The sequence below is a fragment of the Macrotis lagotis genome, chromosome 7 (assembly GCF_037893015.1).
Source record: "Macrotis lagotis isolate mMagLag1 chromosome 7, bilby.v1.9.chrom.fasta, whole genome shotgun sequence".
NCBI classification, from domain to species: Eukaryota; Metazoa; Chordata; class Mammalia; order Peramelemorphia; family Peramelidae; genus Macrotis; species Macrotis lagotis.
Window position 1 is genome coordinate 92,785,811 of NC_133664.1, and position 18,117 is coordinate 92,803,927.

The 18,117-nt window shown below is 37.6% G+C and overlaps 1 protein-coding gene across 8 annotated transcripts in view; it reads left to right on the top strand.

Annotated features, from left to right (window-relative positions):
- Nucleotides 1-18,117, top strand: part of KMT2C (lysine methyltransferase 2C) — a 291,259-nt gene that overhangs the window by 50,504 nt on the left and 222,638 nt on the right. The window lies entirely within an intron of this gene.

Here is an 18,117-nt window from a genome sequence, read left to right on the forward strand (position 1 = left end):
GTTTTTGGCAGATTTTAGAATTTTCTCTTTGATTTGGGAGCTTTGGAATTTGACTATAATATTCTTGGAAGTTTTTCTTTTGGGATCTCTTTCAGGAGGTGATTGGTGAATTCTCTTGATTTCTATTTTACCCTATGCTTCTAGAATCTCAGGGAAATTTTGCTGTATTATTTCTTGAAAAATGAAGTCTAGGCTTTTTTTCCAGGTGGTGGCTTTCAGATAACCCCATAATTTTTAAATTATTTTTGCTGGATATGTTTTTGAGGTTGGCGTTTTTTTTTCCCAATGAGATATTTTGCATTTTCTTCTAATTTTTGACTTTTTTTTGGCAGTTTTATTTCTTCCTGCTTTCTTGTAAAGTCATCAGCTTCTTTTAGTTCCATTTTGCATTTGAAGGAGTTATTTTCTTCAGAGAGTTATCTCCTTTTCCAACCGCCAATTCTGCTTTTTAAGGCATTCTTCTCCTCATTTGCCTTTTGTGTTTCTTTTTCCATTATGCCTAAACTTTTTTTTATTTTCTTCAGTATTTTTTTGTGTATCTTTCACCAAGTTTTTTGATTTGGTTTTCATTATTTTCTGCATTGCTCTCCTTTCTCCTCCCAAATGTTCCTTCACCTCCCTTAATTGCTTTTCAAAGTCTTTTTTGAGGTCATCCATAGTCTGAGCCCATTTTCTATTTCTCTTGGAAATTTTGGATATGGAAGCTTTCATTTTTGTCATCATCTGAGTGTTTTTATTTTCCATGGGACTAAACTAATTCTCCCTGGTCAGATTCTTCTTTTTCTGTTATTTACTCATTTCCTCAGCACTTTCAAGGTTTTGGGGTTTATTTTGGGGGGGAGGGTTGTCAGACACCCTACTGGGACCTTTATTCCTCCAAGGTCTTATGTTCTCTTGCCTGTGCTTTGATATGTAGATGGCCCCTGTACTTCCCTCTGCCCTGAGGCTATAAGGAGGGATCCCGCTATCTCAGTATGGAAGTTCAAACTGCAACCTGGGTCTGAGTGTAGGCAAACAGCATAGTCCTACCCCAAGGAGAGCAGAGAAATCTCTGCAGACTTCCCTTACTGTCTCTGGAGGTGCAGGCTTCTTTCTTTGGATTGTCCTTGCTGACTCTGCAATGGTGTTCCTCACTCCACACTTATTCTGGTGTAGCAGAGTTTTCTCCCTGCCCCTTCCAGCTGTTGCTGGTGATCTCTGGACTGGGCTAAGCTTTGCTGCTCTGCACTGTGGCCAAGTTTTTTTTTTTCCTAATCCCTGGTGCTGGTGAAAGACACCTTTCCTGGAGTTTCTAAGTTATCTTGTACTGGGAAAATGTATCACTCAGTCTTTCTGTGCGTTCTGCCCCTCGAAATTTTGGCTAGAGCCATCATTTGTTTTTTTTTTTTTTGGAATTTGGGGGCAGGAGTTCTGGGGAAATGCTACCTTCATGCTGCCACCTTGGTTCTTCAGTAATATTAAAAGAAAAATTGAATGACTTCAGGACTGACCAATGACTATGCAAAATTTAAGTAGCATATCTTCTACTTTTTTTTTCTTTTTTGCAAGGCAGATGGGGTTAAGTGGCTTGCCACATAACTAGGTAATTATTAAGTGTCTGAGGATGGTTTTGAACTTGGGTAGTCCTGACTCCAGGGCCAGTGCTCTATCCACTGTGCCACGGAGCCGCCCCTGTAGCTTCTTGACAGAAACATGATGGGCTAGTGCTATATAGTATGACATTTTCAGTCCGGCCAATATATTGTTTCACTTGAATGTAATATGTTTACTCATTTATTCCTCTAATGGAGGGATTCTTTTAGAATAGAGGGAAGTAGAGTGTGAATTTTCTTTTTTTTAGGTTTTTGCAAGGCAAATGGGGTTAAGTGGAGTGTGAATTTTAATAGGTAATGACAGCTGTCAAAAGGTGAACTCTAGATGTAACAAAAGATCTATCAATAAGTACAAAATAGTATTCTTTAATATGGAAGTTTGTGTTGAAAAAAAGTAGAAGTCAGCATGTTAAAGTTAACTCAAACTTTATGGAAAATATTTTAACCTGTGTCTTTTTTGTTTTTGGATTTGACTTGTTTCTTTTATTTGTTTGCTTATTCATTCACATTATTACATTAGTCTTATAAAAGTAAATACAGTTTTCCCCCCACATGAAAAAATAGAGAAACCTCAAAAAAGATAAAGTGTGCTTTAATCTCTGTTCAAATACTGTCAGATGGTATTTGGGATGGATCTTGTTCTTTATCATAAGGCCATTAGAGAAGTCCTTCAATTTTTTTTCCCACAGTTGCTAATAGTAACTGTATTTCCCTCCAAACTATTCCTCCTTACCTCAATTTATTTTGTGTTCGTTCTCTCTCTCTCTCTCTCCTTTCACCTTGTCCCTCCTCAAATGTGTCTGACTACCCTCTCCTAGGATCTTTCACTCTTACATCACCTGCACCCCTTCTCCACCTCCCCCTTTTCTCTTTCTCCCATTCTTTTTTTGTTTTAGGTTTTTTTTTTAGGTTTTTGCAAGGCAAATGGGGTTAAGTGGCTTGTCTAAGTGTCTGAGTTCAGATTTGAACCTAGGTACTCCTGACCCCAGGGCGGGTGCTTTATCCACTATGCCACCTAGCTGCCCCTCTCTCATTCTTTTTCTCTTCTTTTCCCCCCTTAGTACTAGGGTAGGATAGATTTTTATACCCTTTAAAGTTTACCGAGTCACTTCCGATGAGAATGAAGCTCACTCATTCCCCCCTCACCTTCCCCTCTTCCACCCCATTGCAGAAGCTTTTCCTTGCCCCCTTTATATGAAATATCTTTGCCCATTCTACCTTTTCTTTCCTTTTGTCCCAGTAATTCCATCTTTTTTTTTTTTTAAGGTTTTTGCAAGGCAAATGGGGTTAAGTGGCTTGTCTAAGGCCACACAGCTAGGTAATTATTAAGTGTCTGAGACCGGATTTGAATCCAGGTACTCCTGACTCCAAGGCCTGTGCTTTATCAAACACTGTGCCACCTAGCCACCCCTCAATTCCATCTTTATAATATTTTATACCTTCATTTTCTGCTCCCTCCTATACCTTGTCTATATATATGCTCCTTCTGACTGCCCTAATAAATGAGAAGATTCAAACATTATCATCTTCCCATGTAGGAATATAAGCAGTTCAACATACTTAAATCCCTTCTAGTTTGCCCATCCTGTCCACCTTCTGTATGAGTTCATCTGAGTACTTGGAGATAAAACTTTTTGTTCAGCTTTGGTCCCTTCACCAGGAGAGTTTGAAAGTCTTCTGTTTCTGGGTAGTTGATTCTTAGGTTGTAATCCAAGCCCTAAGAACACTTAATGTGGATCCTGCTAATTCCTGTGTAATCCTGACTATAGCTTTATGATATTTTTAATATTTTCTTTTTGACTTGGGAATTCTGGAATTTGGCTATAATATTCCTGTGAATTTTTATTTTGGTATTTATATCAGGAAGTGATCAGTGGTTTCCCTCAATTTCTATTTTATCCTCTGTTTCTAAGATATCCGGACAATTTTCCTGGAGAATCTTGGAAAATGGAATCTGAGCTCTTTTGCTGGTCATGACTTTGAGATAGCCCAATACTTTTTAAATTATCTCTCCTAGATATTTTCACGTCAGTTGTTTACTGATGAGATATTTCACATTTTCTTCTAGTTTTTTCATTCCTTTTTGGTTTTATTTTATTGTTTCTTGATTTTTTAATAAAGTCATCAGCTTTTCTTAGCTCCATTCTACATTTTAAGGAATTTTTCTCAGATAGCTTTTGCATTTCCTTTTTCAATTGGTCAATTCTGCTTTTTAAGGCATTCTTCTCATTGGATTGCCTTTTTTTCCCAATTGATCCAAACTGGTTTTTAAGATGTTATTTCCTTCAGTATTTTTATATCTCCTTCATGCTTCTGGCTTGGTTTTCATGATTTTCTCTTAAGACACTCATTTCTCTTACCAGTATTTCCTCTTCCTCCCTTACTTGATTTTGAAAATCTTTTTTGAGTTCATCCATAGCCTGAGATCAGTTCATATTTTTCTTGAAGGCTTTGTATACTGAAGCTTTGACTTTGTCATCTTCTGTGTGTGTATTTTCATCCCCCATTGGACCAAAGTAATTGTCTATGGGTTTGTTTTTTTTTTTTTGCCTATTTCCCCAACCCATGACCTGATTTTTAACTCTTTCTTAAGGTGGTGCTCTGCACCCAGGGTGGTGGAAGCACCCCGCCCCCCCCAATACCTCAATTCCTTCAAGATCTGATGAGAGACTTTTGTCTGTGGATGACCACAAACACTCCTTTCTACCCTGGAACCCTTAAGGTTCCAGTAGGTTCCCTACTCTGCTATGATAGTATGCGGCTCCAGACTCTGACCTGGATCTGAGTATGGGTAAAGAAACAGAGTCCTACTCCAGGGATAGCAGAGAGACCTCTACAGTCTCCCTGAACATTTTATCATCTGTAGCCTGAGTGCTCTGTAAGCAACTTCTGGGTGACTCTGCAGGCCTATTTCTGGTCCCAGGGTCAGGGATGCACTGAGCATTGTACTGGCCTGGGCTCCATGCTCACTCTAGTGTGGCAGTTTTCCTGCTGACCTTCCAAGTTTTCTTTGGCAATCCCTGGGCTAAGAGGTCTGGAAACCACCCTGCTTCCATGGACTCAGGCACCCTGCAGACTGTTCCTGGTTGACTGGAGCCAGTTTGCTCCTGTGCCTGGGCCTGCACTGTAGCCCTTTCTAACTAACCCAGGTGCAACAGATCCTTCCTGCAGATCTTCCAAGTTCTCTTGGGCTGGAAATTTTTTTCACTTAGTCTTTGTGTCTTTCTGCCACTCTAATTTAATGGTATTTGGAGTGGTCTTGGGGGGGGGGGAACGGACTTCTGAGAATTTCTCCCCCCCCCCCCCATGTATTCTTAAAGAGATTATAAGCTGGAGAAAAAGTAAAGAAAGCCATAAAGATTTGTACTAGCTTTTTGTAAGAGTTTAAAGTAGTTTTGTTATTATAAAATGAAGGTCTTGTGTGGGAAAATTGATAAGGTTGAAGAAGGTTGGGATCTAGTCAGATGAAGAGGTTAAAATGTCTGTCAAAATTCTCTTGTAAAAGGCAATGAGATTCAGTGGTAGATGATTGAGTATAGAAGTAATACATTTGAAATGGGAAAAGTTGAAGAGGTTTTTCTGACAATTGTACAGTAAAACTTGTAGTTAGCCTACAAAAAATTTAAATATTGCCCATCTTAAAAATTAGAGTCTGCCATTAATATTAATACACAGAGTCCTTGCTCTAAAACTTGAATTTTTCTAGTGTTATGTATAGTATGTTCATGAACAAGATACTTGCAAAATAGCTCTTAAGGATGGTGGCACTTGAGTTGAGCCTATAGTCAGCTTTTTGCATTACAAATAAGGAGGGAAGCCTATAAAGACATTGAGGTGAGAGATGGAGTGTTTTGGGTTTGAAGACAACAAGAAGGTGCATTTAGTTGGAAATAAAAAGCCCAAGAGGGGACGAAATATAAAAGAAGCAGAAGCTAGGGTGGTACCAGGTAGGGCAGTGGTTCTATCGCACCTGGTTTGTAGGAACGTGACATTTGCATTTTCAATGAAGAAATTAAGAGAATTGGATGTAAGGAGACCAAATTTGGAAGTTTAGAACAGGCTGACAACTACTTCCAAGACCAAATAACATTTTATTTAAAAATTCAAAAACTATTCTTAGCTAGTGGGAGGTATGAAAATAAGTATTTTTGAGTGGATTTGACTTGGAAGCACATTTTCCTCAACTGATCTACCTTCCTTGTCAGCCACCTTGTCACCCTAGGGAAATCTTCCACCCTTTAAAGATGGATGATTTCCTAGCCTGGAGCATCATTTTTATGAGATACATCAGTTAAGCTCTCCTGTTCCTATTGGGATCCTTCTTTGAACTTTACTGTTTCTTTACTATTGCACTGTCCACAGTGGGCAATCTTTCTAATCATTCCTTTCATCTTTAGCTCCTTTTTATGCTGTTATCTTCCCCCATTGGAATATAAGTTCCTTCATGAAGGAATTATTTTGGTGGTTTGTATTTGTATTACAAGTACATGGGTTCTCCCTTTCCTCACTCCACCACTTGTCCCATTCTTTATTTTATCCTCAAAACAGTATTATTTTAGAGATTCAGACCCTGATATGTTTACAGACTTGCTTTAGAGATACATAGATTTCAGTATTTCAGGAATAATTGCATTGAGTCTTCCGAAGTCCAGGTCCTAACTGGAAAGAAGGAAGTTTGGAAAAGATAATAGTTTGAAAATTAAAGATGTTTATTTTGGTCTTATCTGCGAAGCAATTAGTGATTCAGACTAATTTTAGACTATAGATTTGGGAGTTAGCTACCTAGAAATGATAGCTGACCCTATGAAAACTTATGACAACATGTAACATAGTAAGGAGAACAGATTTCCTAGGACCAGCTCTTGGTACAGCCACTTAAATGGGTCAGAGCTGGAAGAAGAGGCAGGCAGGCAAACGTGAAGCAACATTGGAAAGTGTTCTATCAAGAAGCAGTAGAAGTATTTGAGAAAGAGGGTTGGTTTGGTCAGTTGCATGGTATTGTAGAAAGACCATTGAAAGATGAAGACTGAGAAGGCACTTGGAGTTATGAATAAAGAGTTGACTCCAGTTAAGTTGGAATCTAGATTGCTATGTTTTAAGAAGTGAACTTGAGGGAAAAAAAAATGGAGTCTTCAAAGGCTTTTGTTTTGGAAAGAGTGATGCACAGAATCAAGTGAAGGCATTTCACCTTTTCCTACCGGACCAATGGATTGCTCAGTTTGAGCTTTTAAGCCAACAATTTATTTCAATTCAAATAGCCTTAGTTGAAGCAAGTTCTTTACATTGTAAGTCCAGTTTTGGTAGTTAAATAGAAATTAAGGTTAAAGTAGATGACTGGCAAGTTCCCTGATTTATCTGGACCTCTTTACCAAGGTCCTTAGAACCCCATTTTTCAAAGATCCCACTGCTGGGTGCTGCTTGGGGGCAGAGTTAACTCTACCTTCTTGCTACTTCAGGAGATTGAGTGTTTATACAGTGCCTTACAAATATACTCCACGATCCTCTCCGCCATCCTGTTGAGGTATGGGAGCCGTTAATATTATTCCAGGATAATAGTTGAGAGAGGCAGGCTGAGCCCAGGATTACATAAACTAGGGAATCTCTAAAACTGAAGTTGAACTTGAATCTTCTGGTTCTAGATGTATCCTACATTTTCTTTGCTCACAGTAGTCTTCTATGGTGTGCAGGAATGCGGGCATTTAATTTGTGTGTCTCCAGCTCCCCCTAACATTTTTTTTTGCTAGGCAGTGGGGTTAAGTGGCTTGCCCAAGTTCACACAGGTAATTATTAAGTGTCTGAGGCAGGATTTGAACTCAGCTACTCCTGACTCCAGGACACTGTGCCAACTAGCTGCCCCTCCAGCTCCCCTAATATTAAGTCCCACTAGTATCTTACCTCCAACTATATATCTATCATGGAAAGGGCACATTTTTTATTTAAGTTTGGGTATTGATTCTTATTAATAGGATGAAACTAGACAACTCTCAAATTGTCTCTCTGAGCCTCATTTCTTTCTTTTTGCTAATAAAGAAATCTGGGGAGTTTGTACCACACTTTTCACATGAATTTATTAAGTGCATAATATGTGTGTTCTTTTAGACACTGCAGGGAGTTCAGCCTAATAGGCACTTCTAGCATATATATGTGTGTGTGTGTGTGTGTGTGTGTGTATATATATATATAATATAAAATTACATTTTAAGGTAGAGTGGTATGAGAGTATCTAAGAAATTTTCAGAGAAGTTTAAAAGAACTTTTGAAGAAAGAAAGGCAACTTTTAAACCATTGACATCAGTTTATGTTTGCTAGAGAAGGTGACCATCTCTGCCCTGGGGTGACAGAAGGATCTCAATAGGCAGAAATGAAGGAATTCTTCATTCTGTATATGACTTATAGGAATACAATGGGATATGCTGACTTACCTTGATCTTCATTCCCTACTCTTATTAATAGAGTAAAATTTTTCTAATTTAAAAAATATTTTTAAAATTGCTTGAAAACAACTGTCATGGGGGTGGCTACGGTGGCGCAGTGGATAGAGCACTGGCCCTGGAGTCAGGAGTACCTGAGTTCAAATCTGACCTCAGACACTTAATAATTACCTAGCTGTGTGGCCTTGGGGCATGCCACTTAACCCCATTCATTGCCTTGCAGCCCCCCACCCCCACCCTAAATTGTCATATTCTTACTGAGTTGGTGCTTAAACCAAAATTTCTAATTAAATTAAAACATTTTCGTCCTAAGTTGTAAGACCTTTCATCATTCATATAATAGTCCTTGTAATCATATCTAGATTCAATGTATTTTTAAAAAATTAACAACTCTTATTATGTGATTTGACCTGAGAGTAGAGATTGATCAGGATACTTCATAAACTTTAAAGTGCTTTCTTTTTCTCTCTTCTCGCCTTTATTTAAAGTCTTTTTGCACTCTCAAAAATCATATAAGCAATTGAAGTGACCACGATATATGTTTTAATATGTATATATATATATATATATATATATATTCCCCCCCCCCCCCCATTTCTACCTTCCTGTCTTTTTCATATTACAAAGAAAACAATTCAGTAAGACCAAACAACACATGAACTAAACTGATAGTACAGGAATTTTTTTTTTTTATGCTTATAAGTCTTTTCCCTTTTCTTCTAATGAAAGGAATAATGTGTATTTTCTCATCATTCATACAAATTATCTTCCCTAAATTATTTTGTATTTGTTGTTTCATATTGCAAAGTACTATTCTGTTCTTTAGTTGATAGGCATAAACTTGGTTTCTAGGTAATTGCTACTGAAAACAAAGGGTGCAGTGAACATACTGGCATCTTTGTAAATTCAACCTCCTTGGACTATATGCTCAATAGTAGATTTTCTTTTCCTTGTCAGGGCGATGTAAAGAAACTCTGATCTCCCCAGTAATTACAGATCCATTTTAAAAAAACTGATTAATGCTATATCAGTCCATCTATTGAGGAATTAATTTGGGGGAACTAAATAAAGTGAAAATTCATTTAGGAGAATGAAATGTCAAATCTGAAGGGAAATTTCACTTATTTAATGAAAGAAGAATAGTATTCCATGCTTTAAACTATATTGAATATTGATATCAAAACTATTTGGTATTGTTTTTAAAAAATAAAATACCTTAGTGGAGTAGAGAAGTAAGGAACACAAAATTGATGATATTACTCAGTGTTAAATAGATAACTAAAGCTTTTCTTAAATGATAACTGTGTGCCAGGCTCAACATGGCAGATGTAAATGCAAGCAAGAAAGACATTTTCTCCTGTCGGTGAATTTGCATCCTGATTGCAAAAAACTAGAGGGGGCATGGTGTGAAGATAGATAGATAGACCTCTAACTAAAAACACATTTCAGCTAGATTACAAATGACTACATGATTAAGATAGAAGATGTGACAAACTTTTCCTAGTTGATTGCCTTGTAATTGGATTTATTTTATGCAAAAAAGCTTTTCATTTCAGTTTGATATACTCAAATCCAAGCTGTATGACTTTGGTATAAAAAAGGGTTAACTGCTGGATAAAATTAATGCTTTTTAGGAATTTTTTATCATTAAGGGAAATATGCATAGTTTGGTCCAGTTTCATTGCAGATCACTCATTTAGCTTTAGAATTCTTTTCCTTACATAAATTTTTTAGTGGCCCATGACCTTTTAGATTATAAATGCATTTGAACTTTATTGTGGCCTATGATGTGAAGAGTACACTTCAACTACTTGAAAACACTAAAGCATAACCCTACATCTTGACAGAGATTTAATGTAAATGGAGAATGAGATGTGCACTCTTAAATTCTTCGTCTTAACCAGTGTATGATTTCTTTTTTTCTAGTATTCCAGTTGTTTAAAAGAAGAGCTTTCTTTTAAAAGAAGAGCTTTCTTTTTAGTTCTTTCTTGGATTATGATAAATTAATGGGTACTGATTGATATGCCAAAAAGCATCAGTACAGCTTGTTTTTAAAATTAATAGAAAAAAGAGAGTTAAAAAAAGTTAAAAGAACTTAAACTTTTATATTCTAAAGGTTTTTGTTCTCCTTGTTTATTTGTGCTTGTTGATAAAGCTGACAGCTTGAAAATCAAAACTAGTGTGCCTGTCTTTTTGAAGTTCTCAAACACTGATTTGGTGAAAACATACCACATGGTGAGTTTTTTTTTTAGATTTTTTTTTCAAGGCAGTGGGGTTAAGTGGCTTGCCCAAGGCCACATGACTAGGTGATTATTAAGTGTCTGAGGTTGGATTTGAACCCAGGTACTCCTGACTCCAAGGCAGGTGCTCTATTCACTGTGCCATCTAGCTGCCCCAAGGACACATGGTGATTTATTAATACTTTTTATTGTTATTTTTCTTTTTGGCAGGCAATGGGGGTTAAATGACATGCCCAAGGGCACACAGCTAGGTAATTATCAAGTGTCTGAGGCTGGATTTGAACTCAGTCCTTCTGACTTCAAGGCCAGTGCTCTATCTATTGTGCTACCTAATTACCCTTAATACCTTTTAAAAATGATTTTGACTTGTATAATTTTGTTTTGATTTTGATTATAATATTTTGGAAGACTACAAATGTTGGTACTTAATCATCAAAAAATAACTTTGGGATTATCTAAGGTGCTAAATAACTATGCATATGCACTCTACTTGATTTTTCTGGAAACAGGAAATATTTAATAGGCTTAAAAGTGAGAATGATTCAGAATTTTTGAATCTGTGCTAGAAAAGGTAGCCATCTTCTGACAAATAGAAAGTTAATTGCTCCTAATTTTCTTTGGAATTTAATGAGTTGTGTTTTGGACATAATGAAGTTGAATTGCTTTTAATGGAGGTGGATATGTTCAGTAAGCTCACTTCAGTAAGTGAGCTCATAGTTTTGGGATTTATTTGCCTAAAGACAGTTGAATCAATGATATATTGAAAGAAAAAATAGAAAAGTAAGGCTTGCTCAGGTTTCTGTTCAGTGGTATCCTACCAAGGGTATATATTAATGTAAATATTGCCCACTGGAATAGTTTGCCATTTCCTTTTTCAGTGACTTGTAGGGGTCATATAGCTAGTAAATGGCTATCTGATTCCAGGCCCAGCCCCCTATCCTCCGTGCCATCTTGTTGATAAAACTGACAGCTAGAAAAAGAATACTAGTGTGCCTGTTTCTCTGAAGTTCCCAAAAGTTGATTTGATGTTACCTAGGATTAGGAAATGAAGCATTTATGATTTAAAAATTAAGGAATGTAAAAAGAATACCCTAACAGGAAAAGTGGGAAAGATAAAAATGCAAAACTTAGGAAACCCACAAACCTTGTAGTGTCCCTAGTTTTAGAGAGGTTAAAAAGGTCCGACTGAAAATAGGGAGTTGGTAGATTATAGATAATTGTTGACTTAGAAGACAGAGTTTTCAGTTTGGTAATAGCTTTGCAAGATAGTCTGCAGATGTTGAACTGAACCTAAAGTGAAGAAGTAGAGACAATGAGATCAGAAAGCTTCTTTGGATTTCAGTGATAGTAAGGAAGGAGACATCCAGGATGTAATTTTGTAGGGTAGATAGTGATGATTTTTAAGAATAGTTAAAAGTCTGGGTATATTTGGGAAGTGGCAGGTTAGCAACCAGCTATTAGGAAAGAGAATGATGGCATAGAATTAGGAAGAAGTTTAGAACAAGTTGCCTTTGCCTCTATAACACTGAAGACAAAACCCTCAGAATAAGAGAAGCTTGTCTTGTTTATTTTTTAATTTCACTTTTATTTTATGTTCAGTTACAAATATTCTGCTCCTTTATTTGAGGTTTGTTTTAAGAGATTGTATTTTTTGTAAATATTCAGTTCTTTTTGCATTTACTCTTTTTCTTGGGGTTATAATCTTACATTCAAGCTGGATAATGGCTTTTGGATATTATTAGTCTTAAAAATAATTTTTTGTTTGTCTTGGGATTTTTTTCCCCCTATTTTTGATTGTGAAAAAAACTTAAGTATTTTTTAGCTTTGCTAATTTGTTTTTTCTAGGCTTTTTATTTGTATGTTTAGTTCTTGGCATTTTCTGTTCTGGTGTTTTAAATTTTCCTAATTGTTAGTTGAGATATGAACATCACTTTAGATGTGCTACATGGATTTTGCTGTATTACATTACTGTAAGCTTTATTTCAATACATTGATTCTTTCACCCATCAAATTCTTCAGACTAAATATATTTTTGTGTTTGAAGTTTTGCTACCATTTCCTTTGTTTACAACTATTTTTCTCATCTTCTTTAGAGGGTATAATATAATTTTGAAGAATTGTGGTTTAGTATAAAGAGAACTATGTTTGAAGCCAAGAGTACCAGGCTTTGAATTTTGACTCTGCCACTATTTTCATTTATTACCTGTGTCAGCATGAAGTCACTTAGCTTCTGTTGGCTTTGTTTCCTCAATTGTAAAATGAGAAGAGTTGAACTAAATTAGTTCTAACTCTAATTCAGTGATGCTTGAATCCTTTTTTTTTAATTTATTTTTTATTCTCATTTTGTACAAATGTTTTTCTTTACATTAATAAAATATACTTGTTTACAAGTAAACAAAATGCCCCTCCCCCCATGAATATAGATAGACTTGCTTGGGCAAAAGTAAAGGGGGGAGAAAAAAATTAAAATAAAAAAATAATAGTAATAATTGTAGGTATGGCCAGTTGGTGCAATGGACGATGCACCAGTCCTGGAGCCACGAGCCTCCAAGGCCATATCCAGCCTCCTAAACCCAATAATCACCCAGCCATGTGACATGAAAGCCACCTGATACCCAACTGCCCTGCAAAAACCAAAAAAGAAGAAAAAAAAGACCCAAAATGAAATAAAATAGTAATGATATTAGGGGTGGCTGGGTGGCAGACAGAGCATTGGCCCTTGAGCCAGGAGCACCTGGGTCTGAATCCGGCCCCAAGACACCCAATGATCACCCTGCTATGATGCCCCAGGCAGGCCACCCAGCCCCACTTTCCCTGCACCCTCCCCCAAATAATAATAACAAAAAATGTGTTTCAGTCTTTGTTCCAACACCATCAACTCTGTTGTGAGTGGATCACATTCTTTATGATAAGTCTATTACAAAAGTTAATTCCATATTTTTCCAACGTTGCCATTGCTGATCACAACTCCCTTCTTTCTTATTTCTCCACTATCATGTACTATATTTTCTCTCTCCTTTCATTCTGACTCTTCTGTAGGGTTGCTGAGTGGCTCAGCAGACAGATCCCTGGTCCTGGGGCCAAGAAGCCCTGAGCTCCCATACCACCCCTTAGGCCCAGAATCCACCCGGCCCTGTGGTCCTGGGCAGGCCATCCAATCCCAGCCCCTTGCAAGAAGTAAAAAAAGAAAATGTGTTATATCTGACCACTGTCCACCCATGGTCCATCCTCTCCTCCTTTATTCACATCCCCACCCCTTCCCCCTGCTCCCCCCTCCTTCTTACTCCAGTTGTCTATACCCCATTGAGTATATTTGCTGTTTCCTCTCCTAGCCATCTCTGATGAGAGCAAAGGTTCCCTCATTCCCCCTTGCCTCCCCCCTTCCATATCATTGCAATAGCTCATTGTAATAATAAAAAAATCTTATTATGTGAACTATCTTGGACTATTCCCCCTCTCCTTTTTCTTTCTCCCATTCCATTTCCCTTTTTTTTCTTATTGACTCCATTTTTACACCATATTTTTCTTCGAATTCAGCTTTCTCCTGTGCTTCAACTATAAAAGCTCCCTCTACCTGCTCTATTAACTGAGATGGTTCATATGAATATTATCAGTATCATTTTTCTATACATGCAGTTCATCCTCATTAAGTCCCTATATTTCCTCCCTCTCCTCCAATCTCCATGCTTCATCTGAGTCCTGTATCTGAAGATCAAACCTTCTGTTCAGCTCTGGCCATTCCAAAAGGAACCTTTGAAATTCCCCTGGTTCATTGAAAGGCCATCTTTTTCCCTGGAAGAGGACATTCAGCCTTGCTGGGTAGTTCATTCTTGGCTGCATTCTAAGCTCTCTTGCCTTCCGGTATATTGTATTCCAAGCTCTACTAGCTTCCAATGTAGCTGCTGCTAAGTCCTGTGTGATCCTGACTGCAGCTCCACAATATTTGAACTGTGTCCTTCTGGCTGCTTATAATATTTTCTCTTTGACTTGGGAGTTCTGGAACTTGGCTATAATATTCCTAGGGGTTGGTTTTTTGGGATCTCTTTCTCTGGGGGATCGGTGGATTCTCTCCATTTCTATTTTGCCCTCTGCTTCTAGAATATTGTGGAAATTTTCCTGTAGTAATTCTTTGAAAATGATGTCAAGGCTCTTTTCCTGATCATGACTTTCAGGTATTCCAGTAATCTTTAAATTATGTTTCCTAAGTCTGTTTTCCATATCAGTTGTTTTTTCAATGAGATATTTCACATTTTCTTCTAATTTTTCATTTTTTTGGTTTTGAAGTATTGATTCCTGATTTCTGGTAAATTCATCAATCTCCCTGAATTCTATTCTTTGTCTGAAGGATTTATTCTCCTCAGAGAGTTTTCTTATCTCTTTTTCGATCTGGCCAATTTTGCTTTTTAAGGCATTCTTCTCCTCAATAACTTTTTGAACTGTTGTATCCATTTGACCTAAGCTGGTTTTTAGCATGCTATTTTCTTCAGCCTTTTTTTGGATTTCCTTGACTAAGCTGCTGATTTCATTTTCACGTTTTTCCTGCATCTCTCTCCTTTCTTTTCCCATTTTTTCTTCTAACTCCCTCATTTGATTTTCAAAGTCTTTTTTGAGCTCTATCATAGCCTGAGCCCAATTTCTGTTTTTCTTGGAGTCTTTAGATGCAGGAGCTTGTGCTTCCTCATCTTCAGACTGAGTATTTTGATCCTTCTTGGGCTCATATGCAAAATATTTCTCAATGGTCTTCCTCTTGTTTGTTCATTTTCCCAGCCTAAGCCTGTTTTTTGGGGGTGTTTCCTGAGCTTTTGGGACACCCCCACAAGGGTCTCAGTGTGTGAGGTTCTGTGCTCCCTCCTGGTCTGTGAATGACCATAAGCGCCCCCCTCTGCCACGGGTCTGAGGTGGGGGGGGGCCTAGACTTCAATCAGGATCTGAATGTGGTCAGAGCCCCAGTGTCCTGTTCCAGGGGCAGAGGACAGAGCTCTGCAGTCTTTCTTCACTTCCCTCCCTCAGCTCAATGGGCTCATGCCCTGGGGGCTCCTGCTTACAGGCTCCACCTGCTTCTGTTTTGAGTCTAGGCTGTTGAAAGACCAGGCTGCTGGCTGTGTGCCCTGAGGGCTGGGCTCCAAGTGCTCACTCTGGCAGAGGTCCTCCGCTGTTCCCCCACTTTCTGCCAGTGCTCCCCGGGGTGCAGCTCAGGAGACTCCCCCACTGCTGTGAGCTGAGACTCCCAGTGCCCTGGGGCTGCCTCCGGGAGGCTGAAGTACTTTGGCTCTGGGGGTGCCACCCCTCTGGTGGGCCGCCCCTCCGGCCCCGGGGGAGCAGAGCCTTTCTGCTCTTCTCCAGGTTACCTTGAGTAGGGGAACTGCCTCACTGGGTCCCTTTGTGGGTTCTGTCTCTCGAAAGTTTAGTTAGAGTCCTTAGTTTATGAGTTTTTATCAGAGAGCTCCTAAGACTTGATCCCTTCATGTCGCCATCTTGGCTCCGCCCCCCTCCCAATCCTTTTTAACCAAGTTTTTATCGTAGTTTTTTAATTCCACTGTTAGTCCCAGTATCCCTTCCCCATTGTCTTCTAGAGATCCATCCCACGTGACAAAGAATATCTTCATTTATTTTAATTTTTTATTCAAGCCATGGGGTGACTTGCCCAATGTCACACAGCTAGGCAATTATTAAGTGTCTGAGGGCGGATTTGAACTCAGGTCCTCCTGACTCCAGGGCCAGTGCTCTATCCACTGCACCCCAAAGAATATTTTTAAAGAGGGAAAAACTGCAATGTTTAAAACTTGTGTTCCTTTTTCCACTGAGGAATTGATTGGACGTATGATCTGCTCTTTGCATGATTTTATTTTTTATCATATTGTGTATGTGGGGTTGTGTGTACACACATTCATGCACACGCACGTGCACACACACATCATTTCTTAGAATACAGTAATCCATTATATTCACATACCATATTTTGTTTAGCTATTCCTTAATCAGTGAGTATACTTGGTTTTCTAATTCTTTGCTTTCTCAAAAAGTGCTACTACAAGAATTTTGACATATGGAAGCTTAATTTTTATTGGTATGTTAATATATTGATCGTGATCCAGAAAGCAAAGGATATATCTATGTTAGCCGAACAAACTAAAATGTTGGCATAATGAACTATTAGAGTGCAGTGAGAAATGATGACTGAGGAATTCAGAGATACCTGGAAAAGTTTTTCTGAATTGTTGCAGAATGAAATAAACACACCAAAAAGAACTATGTTGATGTTGGATGGGATAGATATGAGGGATAAATGTAGTCATGTGAATGAAAAATTTTAATTTTAATTTAATTTAATCTTTTTAATAAAAAGAATCAGAACTATGAGGAAGTTAAATAATAATGTTCTATCACACTATAAAATATAAATCTCTTCTTGAAGTAGAGAAAGCACATTTTTTTTTTGCAAGGCAAATGGGGTTAAGTGGCTTGCCCAAGGCCACACAGCTAGGTAATTATTAAGTGTCTGAGCCTGGATTCGAACACAGGTACTTCTGACTCCAGGGCCAGTGCTTTATCCCCTGCACCACCTAGCCTCCCTTGAGAGCATATATTCTTTTTTTAGTTTTTTTTTTGCAATGCAAATGGGGTTAAAAGACCACACAGCTAGGTAATTATTAAGTGTCTGAGCCTGGATTTGAACCCAGGTACTCCTGACTCCAGGGCCAGTGCTTTATCCACTACACCACCTAGCCGCCCCAATAGCATATATCCTTAAAGAGCAAAAGATTGCATAAACTTTCAAAATGTGGTTACTTTATTTCAATTTGGAAGGTGGGGGAAGGACATTAGAGGACTAGTGTTTGCCATTGTAGCAGTGGAGGTTATAGTAAAAAATAAATTAGCAATTCTAAGAGACAATCAAGTTTAAAAATAAAATTGAGCATTGTAAAGTAGTGTGTAGTCAAGGATATATGCCTGAATCAGTAGATTTATACATAGTAAAGTGCAGTGCCATATAATGTTATTTTCAAAATTTTTCTGCTTATCTTGTCTGTCTCCTGAATTTAATCTTAATTCCATTTTTTTCATTAAAACAAGTTTGTTTTAATGACAATTTTCTGGATTCCTATTTTAAAGTCTTCCTATCTTTCATTAAAAAAGAAATACACAATGGAAAGGAAAGAAAAACTCTTTAACAGATAAGCTTAATCAATAGTAAAAGTAGCTCACAATTACATAGCACAAAGTGCATTACATACATCTTAATTTATTCTCAAAACTTCCCTGAAGATTAGACACTATTATTATTAAATCTATTTTAGAAAAGAGGAAATTAAGGCAGGCAGATGACTAGGATCATGCAGCTAAAGCCAGATCTTCTTGACTCCATGTTTAGTGCTTTATCCACTGAATACAATTTTTATCTTGCATTTTTCTATCTGGTGGTAGGTGTCTTCTGGAATTGTGATTGGCCATCATTCATTATATTTATTAGTTTTTTTGTGGTTTTTTGTTTTTCATTTACTTCTGTTATCCTTGAGTAAACTGTTCTCTTGATTCTGCTCATTTCATTTTGTTTCTTTTCATTCTACCAATAATTTTTCTAAAATCATCTCTTTTCTTACTTCTCAAGACATAATGAAATTCCATTACATTCATCGTGGTACAGTTGTTTAGCTGTTCGTTTGTTGTAGAAGGAACCAGTTAAGGCAACCCCTAAATTCTCATTATTCTTCCCCTGCCCCTTTTAGTCTCCCTTTAAGGATTTTTGACATTTGTTTTGCTTGGAATTGTTCTCTTTCCAGTGTCATCATCTCTTTTTAACACCATCCTCCCTTTCCCTTCTTGTTTTTCAGTTGAGTTGGATATATTCCTACA